The sequence below is a fragment of the Pleurodeles waltl genome, chromosome 6, assembly GCF_031143425.1.
Source record: "Pleurodeles waltl isolate 20211129_DDA chromosome 6, aPleWal1.hap1.20221129, whole genome shotgun sequence".
Lineage (NCBI taxonomy): Eukaryota > Metazoa > Chordata > Amphibia > Caudata > Salamandridae > Pleurodeles > Pleurodeles waltl.
Window position 1 is genome coordinate 887,015 of NC_090445.1, and position 24,445 is coordinate 911,459.

At 54.7% G+C, this 24,445-nt stretch overlaps 1 protein-coding gene across 1 annotated transcript in view; it reads left to right on the forward strand.

Annotated features, from left to right (window-relative positions):
• The window catches only part of COL27A1 (collagen type XXVII alpha 1 chain), a 1,169,012-nt gene that overhangs the window by 274,397 nt on the left and 870,170 nt on the right, over positions 1-24,445 (forward strand). The gene's annotated exons all lie outside the window — the stretch shown is intronic.

Sequence of the window (24,445 nt, forward strand, 5' to 3'; positions counted from 1 at the left end):
CTTCCGGCAGACACCAGCCCTAGTTGCAGAGCAGTCCTTTGCGTGCTCTGCAGAAACTCTTCTTTGGGAATGAAGGGGGGCGAACAGGGATAAAGTGAGGGGGTTCGGATCCATCTGTCAAACACATTCTCTAGTCGGGGAGCATGGAACCCCTGTCTCCTCTATAGATGCATTTGGGGTGCTTCTCTTGTACAATGTCCTGGCCCGACAGCTCTACGCAGAGTGCTGTGCAGAGTGAGTCTCCACCCTGAGGGACCACAACAGAGACACAGACAGGGGTAAGATTTCTGCACCTCTCTGTCCAGTTGACAGAATAATCCAGGACAGACAACAAGGAAGCCCTCACCTAGAAATGTTCTCAGCAGTCCCAACACAGACTGCGGCCACTCGCCTCACCCCTACAATCCTCCGAAAGGTCTCATACATTATGTGAAGGAGCCCTGTCTCTGCTCACCCTGCTTCATTGTCAGGGTCTCTTCTGACTGCTGGTAATACACCGGAAGCATCGGGGTCTCTTCTTACTGCTGGTAACACACCACCTCTCTCTGGGAGCATCAGGGTCTCTTCTGAGTGCTGGTAATACACCACCACTCACTGGGATCATCAGGGTCTCTTCTGACTGCTGGTAATACACCGGAAGCATCAGGGTCTCTTCTGACTGCTGGTAAAATACACCGGAAGCATCAGAGTCTCTTCTGACTGCTGGTAATACACCGGAAGCATCAGGGTTTCTTTTGACTGCTGGTAATACACCGGAAGCATCAGAGTCTCTTCTGACTGTTGGTAATTCACCGGCACTCTCTGGGAGCATCAGGGTCTCTTCTGACTGCTGGTAACACACCACCACTCTCTGGGAGCATCAGGGTCTCTTCGGACTGCTAATAATACACCACCACTCTCTGGGAGCATCAGGGTCTCTTCTGAGTGCTGGTAATACACCACCACTCACTGGGATCATCAGGGTCTCTGCTGACTGCTGGTAATACACCAGAAGCATCAGAGTCTCTTCTGACTGCTGGTAATGCACCGGAAGCATCAGAGTCTCTTCTGACTGCTAGTAATACACCGGAAGCATCAGAGTCTCTTCTGACTGCTGGTAATGCACCGCCACTCTCTGGGAGCATCTGGGTCTCTTCTGACTGCTGGTAATACACCGCCGCTCTCTGGGAGCATCAGGGTCTCTTCGGACTGCTAGTAATACACCGCCACTCTCTGGAAGCATCAGGGTCTCTTCTGACTGCTGGTAACACACCACCACTCTCTGGGAGCATCAGGGTCTCTTCGGACTGCTAATAATACACCACCACTCTCTGGGAGCATCAGGGTCTCTTCTGAGTGCTGGTAATACACCACCACTCACTGGGATCATCAGGGTCTCTTCTGACTGCTGGTAATGCACCGGAAGCATCAGGGTCTCTTCTGACTGCTGGTAATGCACCGGAAGCATCAGAGTCTCTTCTGACTGCTGGTAATACACCGGAAGCATCAGAGTCTCTTCTGACTGCTGGTAATGCACCGCCACTCTCTGGGAGCATCTGGGTCTCTTCTGACTGCTGGTAATACACCGCCGCTCTCTTGGAGCATCAGGGTCTCTTCGGACTGCTAGTAATACACCGCCACTCTCTGGAAGCATCAGGGTCTCTTCTGACTGCTAGTAATACACCGCCACTCTCTGGGAGCATAAGGTTCTCTTCGGACTGCTAGTAATACACCACCACTCTCTGGAAGCATCAGGGTCTCTTCTGACTGCTGGTAATACACCGGAAGCATCAGAGTCTCTTCTGACTGCTGGTAATGCACCGCCGCTCTCTGGGAGCATCAGGGTCTCTACGGACTGCTAGTAATACACCAACACTCTCTGGAAGCATCAGGGTCTCTTCTGACTGCTGGTAATGCACCGCCACTCCCTGGGAGCCTCAGGGTCTCTTCTGACTGCTGGTAATGCTCCGGAAGCATCAGGGTCTCTTCTGACTGCTGGTAATGCACCGCCACTCTCTGCGAGCATCAGGGTCTCTTCTGACTGCTGGTAATGCACTGGAAGCATCAGGGTCTCTTCTGGCTGCTGGTAATGCACCGGAAGCATCAGGGTCTCTTCGGACTGCTGGTAATACACCACCACTCACTGGGAGCATCAGGGTCTCTGCTGACTGCTGGTAATTCACCGCCACTCTCTGGGAGCATCAGGGTCTCTTCTGACTGCTGGTAATGCAGCAAAAGCATCGGGGTCTCTTCTGACTGCTGGTAATGCACCAGAAGCATCAAGGTCTCTTCTGACTGCTAATAATACACTGGAAGCATCAGGGTCACTTCTGACTGCTGGTAATACTTCGCCACTCTCTAGAAGCATCAAGGTCTCGTCTGACTGCTGGTAATGCACCAGAAGCATTGGGGTCTCTTCTGACTGCTAGTAATACACTGGAAGCATCAGGGTCTCTTCTGACTGCTGGTAATACACCACCACTCACTGGGAGCATCAGGGTCTCTGCTGACTGCTGGTAATACACCACCACTCTCTGGGAGCATCAGGGTCTCTTCTGACTGCTGGTAATACACCGGAAGCATGAGAGTCTCTTCTGACTGCTGGTAATACACCACCACTCTCTGGGAGCATCAGGGTCTCTTCGGACTGCTAGTAATACACCACCACTCTCTGGAAGCATCAGGGTCTCTTCTGACTGCTGGTAATGCACCGCCTCTCCCTGGAAGTATCAGGGTCTCTTCTGACTGCTGGTAATGCACCGGAAGCATCAGGGTCTCTTCGGACTGCTGGTAATACACCACCACTCACTGGGAGCATCAGGGTCTCTGCTGACTGCTGGTAATTCACCGCCACTCTCTCGGAGCATCAGGGTCTCTTCTGACTGCTGGTAATGCACCAGAAGCATCAGGGTCTCTTCTGACTGCTGGTAATGCACAAGAAGCATCAAGGTCTCTTCTGACTGCTAGTAATACAATGGAAGCTGCAGGGTCTCTTCTGACTGCTGGTAATACTCTGCCACTCTCTAGAAGCGTCAAGGTCTCTTCTGACTGCTGGTAATGCACCAGAAGCATCGGGGTCTCTTCTGACAGCTAGTAATACACTGGAAGTATCAGGGTCTCTTCTGACTGCTGGTAATACACCACCACTCACTGGGATCATCAGGGTCTCTGCTGACTGCTGGTAATACACCAGAAGCATCAGAGTCTCTTCTGACTGCTGGTAATACACCGCCACTCTCTAGAAGCATCAAGGTCTCTTCTGACTGCTGGTAATGCACCGGAAGCATCAGGGTCTCTTCTGACTGCTGGTAATACACCACCACTCACTGGGAGCATCAGGGTTCCTGTTGACTGCTGGTAATTCACCGGCACTCTCTGGGAGCATCAGGGTCTCTTCTGACTGCTGGTAACACACCGCCACTCTCTGGAAGCATCAAGGTCTCTTCTGACTGCTGGTAATATCCCACCACACTCTGGGAGCATCAGGGTCTCTTCCGACTCCTGGTAATACACCGCCACTCTCTGGAAGCATCAGGGTCTCTTCTGACTGCTGGTAATGCACCACAAGCATCGGGGTCTCTTCTGACTGCTGGTAATGCACCACAAGCAGCAGGGTCTCTTCTGACTGCTGGTAATACACCGGAAGCATCAGGGTATGACTGCTGGTAATACCCCACCACTCTCTGGAAGCATCAGGGTCTCTTCCGACTCCTGGTAATACACCGCCACTCTCTGGAAGCATCAGGGTCTCTTCTGACTGCTGGTAATGCACCACAAGCATCGGGGTCTCTTCTGACTGCTGGTAATGCACCACAAGCAGCAGGGTCTCTTCTGACTGCTGGTAATACACCGGAAGCATCAGGGTATGACTGCTGGTAATACCCCACCACTCTCTGGAAGCATCAGGGTCTCTTCTGACTGCTGGTAATACCCCACCACTCACAGGGAGCGCAGTCTTTACTCTCTATCTTGAGAAAAGCCCGTCCAGCGCTATCCAAACTGGAGACATCTGGACTTCAGTCCTCCGGCCCTGGCACTCACAACATGTATGTAATGCAGTTCAAGATGTCAGTGCCAGGGCCTGGGTGTAAACATGGAGGGATCCTTTTCACAGGGGGGGGCAGTAGGCTTCACCCCAGTGGCACAGACAAAAGATCTGATCACTCTACTGGTTTCCCTTGGGGTGGTGAGCGGCTCTAGGCGCTAGACCCACACAGGAACATGAGCCCTCTGTCACCAATGAGGGCCCCAGATCACAGGTGAGGTCCCGGACCTCACTCAGAGTAGACACTTCTAGGCACAAGCATCAATTAGTGCGACGCCAGAGTGAGAATACAAAAGGGCCCCCCACGAGTGAATGACACGAAGAGCTGCTAAGGATGGGGTGATGCACTGTCCGGCGGTGATTCCCTTCCCTCGATGAGTGTTTGAGGGGCAGTAATGTGTGTGACTCAGGTGCTCGGGGGTGCTGCTGATAGGGCTGGGTGAAGTGAGTTCTGTAGAAATCTCCACCCCCACGGGGCGGTCAGGGGGGGAGGTATTAATGAGAGCGTGCGCTCCAAATAAAAGCTTCCTGCAGAATGCAATGGCCTCCAGTACGTGCTGTTTGGCAGCATGTTTAGACTTCATTCACAACAGAGCCAGATCTCACCATCTGGAATGAGTTATCAGGGCTCAGTCTGGTCCAGTTACAAGCATCTTAGGAGCCCAGCTCATGTGTGGGAGGTAGGAGTACAGGGCAGGGAGGGATGTCAGAGGCTCCCACATAGGTGCAGCTGTAGGGCAGAGACTCCCACACAGGTGCAGCTGTAGGGCAGAGACTCCCACACGGGTTCAGCTGTACGACAGGGAGTCCCACACAGGTGCAGCTGTAGGGCAGAGACTCCCACACAGGTGCAGCTGTAGGACAGAGACTCCCACACGGGTTCAGCTGTACGACAGGGAGTCCCACACAGGTACAGCTGTAGGACAGAGACTCCCACACAGGTGCAGCTGTAGGGCAGAGATTCTCACACAGGTGCAGCTGTAGGGCAGAGACTCCCACACAGGTGCAGCTGTAGGGCAGAGACTCCAACACAGGTGCAGCTGTAGGGCAGAGACTCCCACACGGGTTCAGCTGTACGACAGGGAGTCCCACACAGGTGCAGCTGTAGGGCAGAGACTCCCACACAGGTGCAGCTGTAGGACAGAGACTCCCACACGGGTTCAGCTGTACGACAGGGAGTCCCACACAGGTACAGCTGTAGGACAGAGACTCCCACACAGGTGCAGCTGTAGGGCAGAGATTCTCACACAGGTGCAGCTGTACGGCAAAGACTCCCACACAGGTACCACTGTAGGGCAGGGACTCCAACACAGGTGCAGCTGTAGGAAAGAGACTCCCACACAGGTGCAGCTGTATGGCAGAGACTCCCACACAGGTGCAGCTGTAGGGCAGGGACTCCCACACAGGTACAACTGTACGGCAGAGACTCCCACACAGGTGCAGCTGTACGACAGGTACTCCCACACAGGTGCAGCTGTAGGGCAGAGACTGCCACACGGGTTCAGCTGTACGACAGGGACTCCCACACAGGTGCAGCTGTAGGGCAGAGACTCCCACACAGGTGCAGCTGTAGGGCAGAGACTCCCACACGGGTTCAGCTGTACGACAGGGAGTCCCACACAGGTGCAGCTGTAGGACAGAGACTCCCACACGGGTTCAGCTGTACGACAGGGAGTCCCACACAGGTACAGCTGTAGGACAGAGACTCCCACACAGGTGCAGCTGTAGGGCAGAGATTCTCACACAGGTGCAGCTGTAGGACAGAGACTCCCACACAGGTACCACTGTAGGGCAGGGACTACAACACAGGTGCAGCTGTAGGACAGAGACTCCCACACAGGTGCAGCTGTAGGGCAGGGAATCCCACACAGGTGCAGCTGTAGGACAAAGACTCCCATTCCCACACAGGTGCAGCTGTAGGACAGATACTCCCACACAGGTGCAGCTGTAGGACAGAGACTACCACACAGGTGCAGCTGTAGGACAGAGATTCCCACACATGTGCTGCTGTAGGGCAGAGACTGCCACACAGGTGCAGCTGTACAACAGAGACTCCCACACAGGTGCAGCTGTACGACAGAGACTCCCACACAGGTGCAGCTGTAGGACAGAGACTCCCACACAGGTGCAGCTGTACGGCAGAGACTCCCACACAGGTGCAGCTGTAGGGCAGGGACTCCCACACAGGTGCAGCTGTAGGGCAGGGACTCCCCCACAGGTGCAGCTGTAGGGCAGGGACTCCCACACAGGTATAGCTGTAGGGCAGAGACTGCCACACAGGTGCAGCTGTAGGGCAGGGACTCCCACACAGGTATAGCTGTAGGGCAGAGACTGCCACACAGGTGCAGCTGTAGGGCAGGGACTCCCACACAGGTATAGCTGTAGGACAGAGACTGCCACACAGGTGCAACTGTAGGGCAGGGACTCTGTAGGAGGCTGGACTGGCTTGTAGTGAGTACCAAGGGGTACTTGCACCTTGCACCAGGCCCAGTTATCCCTTATTAGTGTATAGGGTGTCTAGCAGCTGAGGCTGATAGATAATGGTAGCTTAGCAGAGCAGCTTAGGCTGAACTTGGAGACGTGTGAAGCTACTACAGTACCACTTAGTGTCATATGCACAATATCATAAGAAAACACAATACACAGTTATACTAAAAATAAAGGTACTTTATTTTTATGACAATATGCCAAAGTATCTTAGAGTGTACCCTCAGTGAGAGGATAGGAAATATACACAAGATATATATACACAATAGCAAAAATATGCAGTATAGTCTTAGAAAACAGTGCAAACAATGTATAGTTACAATAGGATGCAATGGGGAAACATAGGGATAGGGGCAACACAAACCATATACTCCAGAAGTGGAATGCGAACCACGAATGGACCCCAAACCTATGTGACCTTGTAGAGGGTCGCTGGGACTATTAGAAAATAGTGAGAGTTAGAAAAATAACCCTCCCCAAGACCCTGAAAAGTGAGTGCAAAGTGCACTAAAGTTCCCCTAAGGACAAAGAAGTCGTGTTAGAGGAATAATGCAGGAAAGACACAAACCAACAATGCAACAACTGTGGATTTCCAATCTAGGGTACCTGTGGAACAAGGGGACCAAGTCCAAAAGTCACAAGCAAGTCGGAGATGGGCAGATGCCCAGGAAATGCCAGCTGCGGGTGCAAAGAAGCTTCTACTGGACAGAAGAAGCTGAGGTTTCTGCAGGAACGAAAAGGGCTAGAGACTTCCCCTTTGGTGGACGGATCCCGCTCGCCGTGGAAAGTCGTGCAGAAGTGTTTTCCCGCCGAAAGAGCGCCAACAAGCCTTGCTAGCTGCAAATCGTGCAGTTAGCGTTTTTGGGCGCTGCTGTGGCCCTGGAGGGACCAGGAGGTCGCAAATTGGACCAGGAGAGAGAGGGGACATCGAGCAAGACAAGGAGCCCTCTCTGAAGCAGGTAGCACCCAGAGAAGTGCCAGAAACAGGCACTACGAGGATGCGTGAAACGGTGCTCGCCGAAGTTGCACAAAGGAGTCCCACGTCGCCGGAGACCAACTTAGAAAGTCGTGCAATGCAGGTTAGAGTGCCGTGGACCCAGGCTTGGCTGTGCGCAAAGGATTTCCGCCGGAAGTGCACAGGGGCCGGAGTAGCTGCAAAAGTCGCGGTTCCCAGCAATGCAGCCCAGCGAGGTGAGACAAGGACTTACCTCCACCAAACTTGGACTGAAGAGTCACTGGACTGTGGGGGTCACTTGGACAGAGTCGCTGGATTCGAGGGACCTCGCTCGTCGTGCTGAGAGGAGACCCAAGGGACCGGTAATGCAGCTTTTTGGTGCCTGCGGTTGCAGGGGGAAGATTCCGTCGACCCACAGGAGATTTCTTCGGAGCTTCTGGTGCAGAGAGGAGGCAGGCTACCCCCACAGCATGCACAAGCAGGAAAACAGTCGAGAAGGCGGCAGGATCAGCGTTACAGAGTTGCAGTAGTCGTCTTTGCTACTATGTTGCAGTTTTGCAGGCTTCCAGCGCGGTCAGCAGTCGATTCCTTATCAGAAGGTGAAGAGAGAGATGCAGAGGAACTCGGCTGAGCTCATGCATTCGTTATCTAAAGTTTCCCCAGAGACAGAGACCCTAAATAGCCAGAAAAGAGGGTTTGGCTACCTAGGAGAGAGGATAGGCTAGCAACACCTGAAGGAGCCTATCAGAAGGAGTCTCTGACGTCACCTGGTGGCACTGGCCACTCAGAGCAGTCCAGTGTGCCAGCAGCACCTCTGTTTCCAAGATGGCAGAGGTCTGGAGCACACTGGAGGAGCTCTGGACACCTCCCAGGGGAGGTGCAGGTCAGGGGAGTAGTCACTCCCCTTTCCTTTGTCCAGTTTCGCGCCAGAGCAGGGCTAAGGGGTCCCCTGAACCGGTGTAGACTGGCTTATGCAGAATTGGGCACATCTGTGCCCAACAAAGCATTTCCAGAGGCTGGGGGAGGCTACTCCTCCCCTGCCTTCACACCATTTTCCAAAGGGAGAGGGTGTCACACCCTCTCTCAGAGGAAGTTCTTTGTTCTGCCATCCTGGGCCAGGCCTGGCTGGACCCCAGGAGGGCAGATGCCTGTCTGAGGGGTTGGCAGCAGCTGCAGTGAAACCCCAGGAAGGGCAGTTTGGCAGTACCAGGGTCTGTGCTACAGACCACTGGGATCATGGGATTGTGCCAACTATGCCAGGATGGCATAGAGGGGGCAATTCCATGATCATAGACATGTTACATGGCCATATTCGGAGTTACCATTGTGAAGCTACATATAGGTAGTGACCTATATGTAGTGCACGCGTGTAATGGTGTCCCCGCACTCACAAAGTTCAGGGAATTGGCTCTGAACAATGTGGGGGCACCTTGGCTAGTGCCAGGGTGCCCTCACACTAAGTAACTTTGCACCTAACCTTTACCAGGTAAAGGTTAGACATATAGGTGACTTATAAGTTACTTAAGTGCAGTGTAAAATGGCTGTGAAATAACGTGGACGTTATTTCACTCAGGCTGCAGTGGTAGGCCTGTGTAAGAATAGTCAGATCTCCCTATGGGTGGCAAAAGAAATGCTGCAGCCCATAGGGATCTCCTGGAACCCCAATACCCTGGGTACCTCAGTACCATATACTAGGGAATTATAAGGGTGTTCCAGTAAGCCAATGTAAATTGGTAAAAATGGTCACTAGCCTGTTAGTGACAATTTGGAAAGAAATGAGAGAGCATAACCACTGAGGTTCTGATTAGCAGAGCCTCAGTGAGACAGTTAGTCACTACACAGGTAACACATTCAGGCACACTTATGAGCACTGGGGCCCTGGGTTACCAGGGTCCCAGTGACACATACAACTAAAACAACATATATACAGTGAAAAATGGGGGTAACATGCCAGGCAAGATGGTACTTTCCTACAGACTCCCACACAGGTATAGCTGTAGGGCAGAGACTCCCACACAGGTGCAGCTGTAGGACAGAGACTGCCACACGGGTTCAGCTGTACGACAGAGACTGCCACACGGGTGTAGCTGTAGGGCAGAGACTCCCACACAGGTGCAGCTGTAGGGCAGAGACTCCCACACAGGTACCGCTGTAGGGCAGGGACTCCCACACAGGTGCAGCTGTAGGGCAGAGATTCTCACACAGGTGCAGCTGTAGGGCAGAGACTCCCACACAGGTGCAGCTGTAGGACAGAGACTGCCACACAGGTACCGCTGTAGGGCAGGGACTCCCACACAGGTGCAGCTGTAGGGCAGAGACTCCCACACAGGTACCGCTGTAGGGCAGGGACTCCCACACAGGTGCAGCTGTAGGGCAGAGATTCTCACACAGGTGCAGCTGTAGGGCAGAGACTCCCACACAGGTGCAGCTGTAGGACAGAGACTGCCACACAGGTGCAGCTGTAGGGCAGGGACTCCCACACGGGTGCAGCTGTAGGGCAGAGACTCCCACACAGGTGCAGCTGTAGGACAGAGACTCCCACACAGGTACCGCTGTAGTTTAGTTTAGTTTAAGAATTTATAAAGCGCGTAGTGACCCGAAGGCATCCCAGCGCTAACCTAACCTGACCGGTGCTGTCACTAGGAGAGTTGAGAGCGCTACCTACAGAAAAGAATAGTCTTGAGTTTTTTCCTAAAAGGTAGTTCTGAATGTTCCTGACGTAGATCGGAAGGAAGATCATTCCAAAGACGGGCGGCCTCGGTAAGGAAGGAGTTGGCCCCCCAAGCTCTCTTAGACCTCAAGATGGTCACAAGACGAGAGGAGGAGGACCTCAGACTTCGAGAAGGAACATTAAGACATAGCCGCTTTCTAAAGAACATTGGGCCCTTATGTTGAAGAGCTCTATGAACAATGCATAGGGCCTTAAAATAGGTACGTTGCTTGAAGGGAGCCAATGAAGCGAGGAAAGAGCAGGTTTAGCGGATACATGTCTGGGAAGATTGACAAGAAGCCGGGCGGCTGCGTTCTGGACTGTTTGTAGCCTTTTTATAACATAAGCCGGGGCGCTGAGAAAAAGTGAGTTCCCATAATCCAACCGGGAGAGGATAAGAGTTTGAACGAGGATTCTTCTGGCCATAGGGGGAAGAAGAATCGAGATTTTCCTAAGAACTCTTAAGATGCCAAAGCATATAGAGGAGACTCTTTTTGCTTGATAATCCATGGTCAGACGAGAATCCACCCAGAAACCAAGGCTTTTTACCTGGTCCTTAGGGGGAGGAAGATTATTGAAAGCCTCAGAGTACAGCGGAAGCGAAAGAGCTGGGGGGGAATTGCCTAGTACGATGACTTCTGACTTTCTGTCATTGAATTTGAGCTTAGACTGGACCATCCAAGCTCCAATGTCTTTCATACAGCACGAGAGGTTAGCTGCCGACGAGTCCCCGGAGCTGGATAGGGACACCACAAGTTGAGTATCGTCGGCGTAGGTGACCAAAGACAAATTGTAGGGAGCGATCACCTTAGCCAGCGGGGATAAATAGACATTAAAAAGAGTTGGGCTCAAAGAAGAGCCCTGAGGAACTCCACAAGTCAAAGGAAAAATGTCAGAGAAGTAGGCTCGATCCAGGACTTGAAAAGATCTGCCTTTGACAAAAGCGGACAGCCAGGACAATGCCAGGCCTCCTATCCCCAATTCTGAGAGCCTGCGGCAGAGAAGGTTGTGGTCCACTGTATCAAAAGCAGCGCTGAGATCAAGCAGAATCATGGCCACATGGGACCCTTGGTCCAAAAGCTGCCTGGCTGACTCAGTCACTGCAAGGAGGGCTGACTCCGTGCTATGATGGGCTCTAAAACCCATTTGGGTGGGGTGGAGGAGTTCATGGGTCTCTAAGTAGCTGGTTAATTGGTGATTAACGTGTTTCTCCAAAATTTTTGTTGAAATAGGGAGAAGAGCAATGGGTCTATAATTCTCCAGCAGAGATGGGTCCAGTTTTTTTTTTTTTAACAGAGGCTTAATAATGGCATGCTTAAAAAGAGGGGGGAGAAGACCTAACGATAGGGAACGATTCAGTATTTCTGTGAGGGGAGGTACAACAATATCTGAAACTCGCAAGAGGATGGGGGGAGGAGCGGGGTCCAGGGGGGAGCCCGATTTAATCTGAAGAAGAAGTTTAGTGGCAACAGTATCAGTAAGAGGTGTGAAGACAGTTAATGTGGTTCCGGAGAGGGAGGGATCCATCATTTGGTGCTCTACTGTACCTGGGGGAGGAGGAGAAGGGAACCCAGAGTATATCTTAATGACTTTGTCATTAAAATGAGATGCCAAAAGATTACTATATTCAGTGGAGGGTTCTGTGGGAGGAGAGGGCATAGGGGTTATAGTTAATTCCTTAAAAATCTGAAAAATTTCCTTTTGTGAGCAGGAGGAGCTTTCTATTCTTAATCCATAGTAGGAGGACTGGGCGGCTTTGATGTTTTGATGGTAGAGTCTGACGGATTGCCTATATATTTCTCTATCAATGAGACTGTAATTCTTTCTCCAGGCTCTTTCTAGCCTTTTGCACATTTTTTTTAGTTCTAGCAAACAAGGTGAAAACCAGGGTTTGGCCTTGTGGGGGGGCTTGTTAGATCTCAATTTGATGGGCAGAATACTATCCAAAGAGGAGGAAATCCATTTATTAAATGAATCTGCAGAAATGGAGGGGGTGCTGGCCCCCAAGGAGGTCTGGAGAGCAGCCCGCCACTCCACAAGGGCCAGTTTTGACCAAATGTGACCAAAAGTTGGGGGGGTAGACTGCACAACTGGAGTAACATTGCAGGGGAAAAAGAAAGATAGAAGGCAATGATCCGTCCAGGTTAGAGGCTGGGATGGCAGAGTGGTGAGGACAGGGAGATTACTGAATAAAAGGTCCAGCGTATGGCCTTTGGTATGGGTAGGTCCTATTACGTGTTGATTTAAATCAAGCGCAGAGAGAGACGCAAGTAGAGACCTTGCGTGTGGACAATTTCCATTATCAAGATGGATGTTGAAATCCCCAAGGATAGTAAAGTTAGGGGATTTACAGATAAGACTCGCTGCCACTTCCGGCAGGGAATCTAAAAAACAGGTGCAAGGTCCTGGGGGTCGGTAGGGAAGCAAACCTGAGAAAGTAAAGGTAGGGGAGAGGTGGAGGGAGAAAATTAAGCTTTCACACTCCGGGATATCAGAGGGGAGGGTGGTACACCGAAGGTTATTTTTGTAGATAATGGCTAAGCCGCCACCTCTTCCATGGAGACGATCTACATGCACCATAGAGTAGGTGGAGGGTAAAGAATTGCAGATATCTGCTGCTGAGCCATTGCCCAACCAGGTTTCGGTGAGGAACAGGGCGTCAGGGGACAGATCTTCTATAAGGGTATATATGTGAAGGGAATGAGCTGGTAAAGACCGACAGTTAAGGAGCAGAAATTTACAGGTTACGGATGGGAGAGAAGCGCTGGGTGAGACAGCCTTACAGGTGCTGGGGCAGGTCGGGCAGAAAGAAGAGGCAGAGGACCCAGGGGATACTAAAGGAGGTAGTCCAGGTTGTGCCCCTCTAAGTGCGTGGAGCTGCAGGGGAGAATAAACTAACCTGTCTGTGATAAAAGGAACAGCATTTCTGGGCTCTGGGCTCTGGGCGCTTCAGGGCGCGGACGGGCGCAGACGGGCTTGCCTTCGGGGCGCCTTCGGCACGCCAGCGGCGCGCCCGCTGCGCGTCCGGCGTCCTTCCGGCATTAAATGAGCCGGGGAGCCAAACGAGGCTGAAAAGCCTAAGGAAAACTACTAGACCGCTGACCCAAAATGGCGGTCTGATTTGTCCCAACCAGGAAGTGGGGAGAAGAAAAAACAAAAAAAGAGTAAGCAACCGGGAACCACTGAACACGGGTCCCAAGGTTGCTAAAAAGCAGGGAATCAACAAAAGTCCCAAAAACACAGACACAGAACCCAATCCCTATATGTATTAAAACGAAATTAAAACGAAATTCCCCCTAGAATGAGAAAAGCCAGAAGACTCTTAAAAGTTAAAATGTCCCCCAAACAGTTAAAAACATTTGATTCTTAAAAATTAAAAGATGCTCACACAGTCAGGTTAGCTGCGCGTCCGGCGTCCTTCCGGCATTAAATGAGCCGGGGAGCCAAACGAGGCTGAAAAGCCTAAGGAAAATGACTAGACCGCTGACCCAAAATGGCGGTCTGATTAGTCCCAACCAGGAAGTGGGGAGAAGAAAAAACGAAAAAAGAGTAAGCAACCGGGAACCACTGAACACGGGTCCCAAGGTTGCTAAAAAGCAGGGAATCAACAAAAGTCCCAAAAACACAGACCCCAATCCCTATATGTATTAAAACGAAATTAAAACGAAATTCCCCCTAGAATGAGAAAAGCCAGAAGACTCTTAAAAGTTAAAATGTCCCCCAAACAGTTAAAAACATTTGATTCTTAAAAATTAAAAGATGCTCACACAGTCAGGTTAGCTGACTGTAGGGCATGGACTCCCACACAGGTGCTGCTGTAGGGCAGAGACTCCCACACAGGTGCAGCTGTACGGCAGATACTCCTACACAGGTGCAGCTGTACGACAGGACTCCCACACAGGTGCAGCTGTATGACAGGGACTCCCACACAGGTGCAGCTGTAGGGCGGAGACTCCCACACAGGTGCAGCTGTAGGGCGGAGATTCCCACACAGATGCAGCTGTACGACAGAGACTCCCATACAGCTGCAGCTGTAGGGAAGAGACTCCCACACAGGTACAGATGTAGGGCAGAGACTCCCACACAGGTACCGCTGTAGGGCATGGACTCCCACACAGGTGCTGCTGTAGGGCAGAGACTCCCACACAGGTGCAGCTGTACGGCAGAGACTCCTACACAGGGGCAGCTGTACGGCAGAGACTCCCACACAGGGGCAGCTGTAGGACAGAGACTCCCACACAGGTACCGCTGTAGGGCAGGGACTCCCACACGGGTGCAGCTGTAGGAAAGAGACTGCCACACGGGTTCAGCTGTACGACAGAGACTGCCACTCAGGTGCAGCTGTACGGCAGGGACTCCCACACAGGTGCAGCTGTACGACAGGGACTGCCACACAGGTGCAGCTGTACGACAGGGACTCCCACACAGGTGCAGCTGTAGGGCAGAGACTCCCACATAGGTGCAGCTGTAGGGCAGAGACTGCCACACAGGTGCTGCTGTAGGGCAGAGACTCCCACACAAGTGCAGCTGAACGACAGAGATTCCCACACAAGTACCGCTGTAGGGCAGGGACTCCCACATGGGTTCAGCTGTAGGGCAGAGACTCCCACACAGGTTCAGATGTAGGACAGAGATTCCCACACAGGTACCGCTGTAGGGCAGGGACTCCCACACAGGTTCTGCTGTAGGACAGAGACTCCCACACAGGTGCTGCTGTAGGGCAGAGACTCCCATACAGGTGCAGCTGTACGACAGAGACTGCCACACAGGTGCAGCTGTACGACAGGGACTGCCACACAGGTGCAGCTGTACGACAGGGACTCCCACACAGGTGCAGCTGTAGGGCAGAGACTCACACACAGGTGCAGCTGTAGGGCAGAGACTGCCACACGGGTTCAGCTGTAGGGCAGAGATTCCCACACAGGTGCAGCGGTACGACAGAGACTCCCACACAGCTGCAGCTGTAGGGCAGAGACTGCCACACGGGTTCAGCTGTAGGGCAGAGATTTCCACACAGGTGCAGCTGTACGACAGGGACTCCCACACAGGTGCAGCTGTAGGACGGGGACTCCCACACAGGTGCAGCTGTAGGACGGGGACTCCCACACAGGTGTAGCTGTAGGGCAGAGACTCCCACACAGGTGCAGCTGTAGGGCAGAGACTCCCACACAGGTGCAGCTGTAGGGCAGAGACTGCCACACAGGTGCAGCTGTACGACAGAGACTCCCACACAGCTGCAGCTGTACGACAGAGATTCCCACACAGGTAAAGCTGTAGGGCAGGGACTCCCACACAGGTACGGCTGTAGGACAGAGACTCCCACACGGGTTCAGATGTAGGACAGAGATTCCCACGCAGGTACGGCTGTAGGGCAGGGACTCCCACGCAGGTACGGCTGTAGGGCAGAGACTCCCACACAGGTGCTGCTGTAGGACAGAGACTCCCACACAGGTGCTGCTGTAGGGCAGAGACTCCCACACAGCTACAGATGTAGGGCAGAGACTCCCACACAGGTACCGCTGTAGGGCAGGGACTCCCACACAGGTGCCGCTGTAGGGCAGAGACTCCCACACAGGTGCAGCTGTAGGAAAGAGACTGCCACACGGGTTCAGCTGTACAACAGGGAGTCCCACACAGGTGCAGCTGTAGGGCAGAGACTCCAACACAGGTGCAGCTGTAGGACAGAGACTCCCACACAGGTGCAGCTGTAGGACAGAGACTCCCACACAGGTGCCGCTGTAGGGCAGAGACTCCCACACAGGTACCGCTCTAGGGCAGAGACTCCCTCACAGGTACCGCTGTAGGGCAGAGACTCCCACACAGGTACCGCTGTAGGGCAGAGACTCCCACACAGGTTCTGCTGTAGGGCAGAGACTCCCACACAGGTACAGATGTAGGACAGAGATTCCCACACAGGTGCAGCTGTAGGACAGAGATTCCCACACAGGTGCAGCTGTACGACAGAGATTCCCACACAGGTACCGCTGTAGGGCAGGGACTCCCACACAGGTACAGCTGTAGGGCAGGGACTCCCACACAGGTGCGGCTGTAGGGCAGAGACTGCCACACAGGTTCGGCTGTAGGGCAGAGACTCCCACACGGGTTCAGATGTAGGACAGAGGTTCCCACACAGGTGCCGCTGTAGGGTAGGACTCCCACACAGGTACGGCTGTAGGGCAGAGACTCCCACACATGTGCAGCTGTAGGACAGAGGTTCCCACACAGGTGCCGCTGTAGGGTAGGACTCCCACACAGGTACGGCTGTAGGGCAGAGACTCCCACACATGTGCAGCTGTAGGACAGAGACTCCCACACAGGTGCTGCTGTAGAGCAGAGACTCCCACACAGGTACCGCTGTAGGGCAGAGACTCCCACACAGGTACCGCTGTAGGGCAGTGACTCCCACACAGCTGCTGCTGTAGGGCAGAGACTCCCACACAGGTGCAGCTGTAGGGCAGAGACTCCCACACAGGTGCAGCTGTAGGACAGAGACTCCCACACGGGTTCAGCTGTACGACAGGGAGTCCCACACAGGTGCAGCTGTAGGTCAGAGACTCCCACACAGGTGCAGCTGTAGGACAGAGACTCCCACACAGGTGCTGCTGTAGGGCAGAGACTCCCACACAGGTACAGATGTAGGGCAGAGACTCCCACACACGTTCTGCTGTAGAGCAGAGACTCCCACACAGGTGCAGCTGTAGGATAGAGACTCCCACACAGGTACAGATGTAGGGCAGAGACTCCGACACAGGTTCTGCTGTAGAGCAGAGACTCCCACACAGATACAGATGTAGGACAGAGACTCCTACACAGGTGCAGCTGTAGGACAGAGACTCCCACACAGGTGCAGCTGTAGGGCAGGGAATCCCACACAGGTACAGCTGTAGGGCAGAGATTCCCACACAGGTGCAGCTGTACGACAGAGACTCCCACACAGCTGCAGCTGTAGGGTAGAGACTGCCACACGGGTTCAGCTGTAGGGCAGAGATTCCCACACAGGTGCAGCTGTACGACAGAGACTGCCACACAGGTGCAGCTGTACGACAGGGACTCCCACACAGGTGCAGCTGTAGGGCAGAGACTCCCACACAGGTTCTGCTGTAGGGCAGAGACTCCCACACAGGTACAGCTGTAGGACAGAGACTCCCACACCGGTGCAGCTGTAGGGCAGGGAATCCCACACAGGTGCAGCTGTAGGGCAGGGACTCCCACACACGTACGGCTGTAGGGCAGAGACTGCCACACGGGTTCGGCTGTAGGGCAGAGACTCCGACACGGGTTCAGATGTAGGGCAGAGATTCCCACACAGGTACCGCTGTAGGGCAGAGACTCCCACACAGGTACAGCTGTAGGGCAGAGACTCCCACACAGGTGCAGCTGTACGGCAGACTGCCACACAGGTGCAGCTGTACGACAGGGACTGCCACACAGGTGCAGCTGTACGACAGGGATTGCCACACAGGTGCAGCTGTACGACAGGGACTCACACACAGGTGCAGCTGTAGGGCAGAGACTCCCACACGGGTTGAGCTGTAGGGCAGAGATTCCCACACAGGTGCAGCTGTACGGCAAAGACTGCCACACAGGTTCAGCTGTAGGGCAGAGATTCCCACACAGGTGCAGCTGTACGACAGAGTCTGCCACACAGGTGAAGCTGTAGGGCAGAGACTGCCACACAGGTTGAGCTGTAGGGCAGAGATTCCCACACAGGTTCAGCTGTAGGTGAGAGACTCCCACACAGGTGCAGCTGTAGGACAGAGACTCCCACACAGGTGCAGCTGTAGGGGAGACACTCCCACACAGGTGCAGCTGTAGGGCAGAGACTGCCACACAGGTTGAGCTGTAGGGCAGAGATTCCCACACAGGTGCAGCTGTACAGCAGAGACTGCCACACAGGTTCAGCTGTAGGGCAGAGATTCCCACACAGGTGCAGCTGTACGACAGAGACTGCCACACAGGTGCAGCTGTACGGCAGAGACTGCCACACAGGTTCAGCTGTAGGGCAGAGATTCCCACACAGGTGCAGCTGTACGACAGAGACTGCCAAACAGGTGAAGCTGTAGGGCAGAGACTCCCACACAGGTGCAGCTGTAGGGCAGAGACTGCCACACAAGTTGAGCTGTATGGCAGAGATTCCCACACAGGTGCAGCTGTATGGCAGAGACTGCCACACAGGTTCAGCTGTAGGGCAGAGATTCCCACACAGGTGCAGCTGTACGACAGAGACTGCCACACAGGTGAAGCTGTACGACAGGGACTCCCACACAGGTGCAGCTGTAGGGCAGAGACTCCCACACAGGTGCAGCTGTAGGGCAGAGACTGCCACACAGGTGCAGCTGTACGACAGAGACTCCCACACAGCTGCAGCTGTACGACAGAGATTCCCACACAGGTAAAGCTGTAGGGCAGGGACTCCCACACAGGTACGGCTGTAGGACAGAGACTCCCACACGGGTTCAGATGTAGGACAGAGATTCCCACGCAGGTACGGCTGTAGGGCAGGGACTCCCACGCAGGTACGGCTGTAGGGCAGAGACTCCCACACAGGTGCTGCTGTAGGACAGAGACTCCCACACAGGTGCTGCTGTAGGGCAGAGACTCCCACACAGCTACAGATGTAGGGCAGAGACTCCCACACAGGTACCGCTGTAGGGCAGGGACTCCCACACAGGTGCCGCTGTAGGGCAGAGACTCCCACACAGGTGCAGCTGTAGGAAAGAGACTGCCATACGGGTTCAGCTGTACAACAGGGAGTCCCACACAGGTGCAGCTGTAGGGCAGAGACTCCCACACAGGTGCAGCTGTAGGACAGAGACTCCCACACAGGTGCAGCTGTAGGACAGAGACTCCCACACAGGTGCCGCTGTAGGGCAGAGACTCCCACACAGGTACCGCTGTAGGGCAGAGACTCCCTCACAGGTACCGCTGTAGGGCAGAGACTCCCACACAGGTACCGCTGTAGGGCAGAGACTCCCACACAGGTTCTGCTGTAGGGCAGAGACTCCCACACAGGTACAGATGTAGGACAGAGATTCCCACACAGGTGCAGCTGTAGGACAGAGATTCCCACACAGGTGCAGCTGTACGACAGAGATTCCCACACAGGTACAGCTGTAGGGCAGGGACTCCCACACAGGTGCGGCTGTAGGGCAGAGACTGCCACACAGGTTCGGCTGTAGGGCAGAGACTCCCACACGGGTTCAGATGTAGGACAGAGGTTCCCACACAGATGCCGCTGTAGGGTAGGACTCCCACACAGGTACGGCTGTAGGGCAGAGACTCCCACACATGTGCAGCTGTAGGACAGAGGTTCCCACACAGGTGCCGCTGTAGGGTAGGACTCCCACACAGGTACGGCTGTAGGGCAGAGACTCCCACACATGTGCAGCTGTAGGACAGAGACTCCCACACAGGTGCCGCTGTAGAGCAGAGACTCCCACACAGGTACCGCTGTAGGGCAGAGACTCCCACACAGGTACCGCTGTAGGGCAGAGACTCCCACACAGCTGCTGCTGTAGGGCAGAGACTCCCACACAGGTGCAGCTGGAGGGCAGAGACTCCCACACAGGTGCAGCTGTAGGACAGAGACTCCCACACGGGTTCAGCTGTACGACAGGGAGTCCCACACAGGTGCAGCTGTAGGTCAGAGACTCCCACACAGGTGCAGCTGTAGGACAGAGACTCCCACACAGGTGCTGCTGTAGGGCAGAGACTCCCACACAGGTACAGATGTAGGGCAGAGACTCCCACACACGTTCTGCTGTAGAGCAGAGACTCCCACACAGGTGCAGCTGTAGGATAGAGACTCCCACACAGGTACAGATGTAGGGCAGAGACTCCGACACAGGTTCTGCTGTAGAGCAGAGACTCCCACAGAGGTACAGATGTAGGACAGAGACTCCCACACAGGTGCAGCTGTAGGACAGAGACTCCCACACAGGTGCAGCTGTAGGGCAGGGAATCCCACACAGGTACAGCTGTAGGGCAGAGATTCCCACACAGGTGCAGCTGTACGACAGAGACTCCCACACAGCTGCAGCTGTAGGGTAGAGACTGCCACACGGGTTCAGCTGTAGGGCAGAGATTCCCACACAGGTGCAGCTGTACGACAGAGACTGCCACACAGGTGCAGGTGTATGACAGGGACTCCCACACAGGTGCAGCTGTAGGGCAGAGACTCCCACACAGGTTCTGCTGTAGGGCAGAGACTCCCACACAGGTACAGCTGTAGGACATAGACTCCCACTCCGGTGCAGCTGTAGGGCAGGGAATCCCACACAGGTGCAGCTGTAGGGCAGGGACTCCCACACACGTACGGCTGTAGGGCAGAGACTGCCACACGGGTTCGGCTGTAGGGCAGAGACTCCGACACGGGTTCAGATGTAGGGCAGAGATTCCCACACAAGTACCTCTGTAGGGCAGAGACTCCCACACAGGTACAGCTGTAGGGCAGAGACTCCCACACAGGTGCAGCTGTACGGCAGAGACTGCCACACAGGTGCAGCTGTACGACAGGGACTGCCACACAGGTGCAGCTGTACGACAGGGATTGCCACACAGGTGCAGCTGTACGACAGGGACTCCCACACAGGTGCAGCTGTAGGGCAGAGACTCCCACACGGGTTGAGCTGTAGGGCAGAGATTCCCACACAGGTGCAGCTGTACGGCAAAGACTGCCACACAGGTTCAGCTGTAGGGCAGAGATTCCCACACAGGTGCAGCTGTACGACAGAGTCTGCCACACAGGTGAAGCTGTAGGGCATAGACTGCCACACAGGTTGAGCTGTAGGGCAGAGATTCCCACACAGGTTCAGCTGTAGGTGAGAGACTCCCACACAGGTGCAGCTGTAGGACAGAGACTCCCACACAGGTGCAGCTGTAGGGCAGACACTCCCACACAGGTGCAGCTGTAGGGCAGAGACTGCCACACAGGTTGAGCTGTAGGGCAGAGATTCCCACACAGGTGCAGCTGTACGGCAGAGACTGCCACACAGGTTCAGCTGTAGGGCAGAGATTCCCACACAGGTGCAGCTGTACGACAGAGACTGCCACACAGGTGCAGCTGTACGGCAGAGACTGCCACACAGGTTCAGCTGTAGGGCAGAGATTCCCACACAGGTGCAGCTGTACGACAGAGACTGCCAAACAGGTGAAGCTGTAGGGCAGAGACTCCCACACAGGTGCAGCTGTAGGGCAGAGACTGCCACACAGGTTGAGCTGTAGGGCAGAGATTCCCACACAGGTGCAGCTGTACGGCAGAGACTGCCACACAGGTTCAGCTGTAGGGCAGAGATTCCCACACAGGTGCAGCTGTACGACAGAGACTGCCACACAGGTGAAGCTGTACGACAGGGACTCCCACACAGGTGCAGCTGTAGGACAGAGACTCCCACACAGGTGCAGCTGTAGGACAGAGACTCCCACACAGGTGCATCTGTAGGGCAGAGACTCCCACACAGGTGCAGCTGTAGGGCAGAGACTGCCACACAGGTGCAGCTATACGACAGAGACTCCCACACAGCTGCAGCTCTACAACAGAGATTCCTACACAGGTACGGCTGTAGGGCAGGGACTCCCACAACAGTAAGGCTGTAGGGAAGGGACTCCCACACAGGTGCAGCTGTAGGGCAGAAACTGCCACACGGGTTCAACTGTAGGGCAGAGACTCTCACACAGGTTCAGATGTAGGACAGAGATTCCCACACAGGTACCGCTGTAGGGCAGGGACTCCCACACAGGTGCATCTGTAGGACAGAGACTCCCACACAGGTGCTGCTGTAGGGCAGAGACTCCCACACAGGTGCTGCTGTAGGGCAGAGACTCCCACACAGGTACAGCTGTAGGGCAGAGACTCCCACACAGGTGCAGCTGTACGGCAGAGACTCCCACACAGGTGCAGCTGCAGGACAGAGACTCCCACACAGGTACCGCTGTAGGGCAGGGACTCCCACACAGGTGCAGCTGTAGGGCAGAGACTCCCACACAGGTGCAGCTGTACGGCAGGGACTCCCACACAGGTGCAGCTGTAGGACAGGGACTCCCACACAGGTGCAGCTGTAGGGCAGAGACTCCCACACAGGTGCAGCTGTAGGGCAGAGACTCCCACACAGGTGCAGCTGTAGGGCAGAGACTCCCACCCAGGTACTGCTGTAGGGCAGGGACTCCCACCCAGGTGCTGCTGTAGGGCAGAGACTCCCACACAGGTGCAGCTGTAGGGCAGGGAATCCCACACAGGTGCAGCTGTAGGGCAGAGACTCCCACACAGGTGCAGCTGTAGGACAGAGATTCCCACACAGGTGTAGCTGTAGGGCAGAGACTCCCACACAGGTGCAGCTGTAGGGCAGAGACTGCCACAAGGGTTCAGCTGTAGGGCAGAGATTCCCACACGGGTTCAGATGTAGGACAGGGACTCCCACACGGGTACGGCTGTAGGTGAGAGACTCCCACACGGGTGCTGCTGTAGGGCAGAGACTCCCACACGGGTGCTGCTGTAGGGCAGAGACTCCCACACAGGTGCAGCTGTACGGCAGAGACTCCCACACAGGTGCAGCTGTAGGACAGAGACTCCCACACAGGTGCAGCTGTAGGACAGAGACTCCCACACAGGTACAGCTGTAGGGCAGAGACTCCCACGCAGGTGCAGCTGTACGGCAGAGACTCCCACACAGGTGCAGCTGCAGGACAGAGACTCCCACACAGGTACCGCTGTAGGGCAGGGACTCCCACACAGGTGCAGCTGTAGGGCAGAGACTCCCACACAGGTGCAGCTGTACGGCAGGGACTCCCACACAGGTGCAGCTGTAGGACAGGGACTCCCACACAGGTGCAGCTGTAGGGCAGAGACTCCCACACAGGTGCAGCTGTAGGGCAGAGACTCCCACCCAGGTGCAGCTGTAGGGCAGAGACTCCCACCCAGGTACTGCTGTAGGGCAGGGACTCCCACCCAGGTGCTGCTGTAGGGCAGAGACTCCCACACAGGTGCAGCTGTAGGGCAGGGAATCCCACACAGGTGCAGCTGTAGGGCAGAGACTCCCACACAGGTGCAGCTGTAGGACAGAGATTCCCACACAGGTGTAGCTGTAGGGCAGAGACTCCCACACAGGTGCAGCTGTAGGGCAGAGACTGCCACAAGGGTTCAGCTGTAGGGCAGAGATTCCCACACGGGTTCAGATGTAGGACAGGGACTCCCACACGGGTACGGCTGTAGGTGAGAGACTCCCACACGGGTGCTGCTGTAGGGCAGAGACTCCCACACGGGTGCTGCTGTAGGGCAGAGACTCCCACACAGGTGCAGCTGTACGGCAGAGACTCCCACACAGGTGCAGCTGTAGGACAGAGACTCCCACACAGGTGCAGCTGTAGGACAGAGACTCCCACACAGGTACCGCTGTAGGGCAGGGACTCCCACACAGGTGCAGCTGTAGGGCAGAGACTCCCACACAGGTGCAGCTGTAGGAAAGAGACTGCCACACAGGTGCAGCTGTACGACAGGGCCTCCCACACAGGTGCAGCTGTAGGACAGAGACTCCCACACAGGTGCAGCTGTAGGGCAGAGACTGCCACACAGGTGCAGCTGCCTAAAGGATGGAGACACGGGTAAGGATGCCTGAAGGAAGGACACACCGGTTCAGCTGCATTAGGGCAAATAGGGCTATCAGAGACTCTGAAGCCTAGAATATCAGACACGCCCACACAGGCTCAGGTGTACAGCACACAAGGATATCAGACACGCCCACACAGGCTCAGGGGTACAGCACACAAATATACCAGGCACTCCCACACAGGCTCAGGTGTGCAGCACACAAGGATATCAGGCTTGGCCACACAGGCTCAGGTGTACAGCACACAAGGATATCATGCACGCCCACACAGGCTCAGGTGTACAGCACACACGGATATCTGGCACTCCCAGGTGTACAACACACAAGGATATCAGACACGCCAACACTGGCTCAGGTGTATAGCACACACAGATATCAGACACGCCCACACAGACACGCCCACTCAGGCTCAGAGGTACAGCACACAAGGATATCAGGCGCGCCCACACAGGCAAAGATGTATAGCACACAAGGATATCATACACACCCACACTGGCGCAGGTGTACAGCACACAAGGATATCAGACACTCCTACACAAGGTCAGGTGTACAGCACACTAGGATATCAGACACGCCCACACTGGCTCAGGTGTACAGCACAGAAGGATATCAGGCACGCCCACACAGGCTCATATCGGACATGCCCACACAGGCTCAGGTGTAGAGCA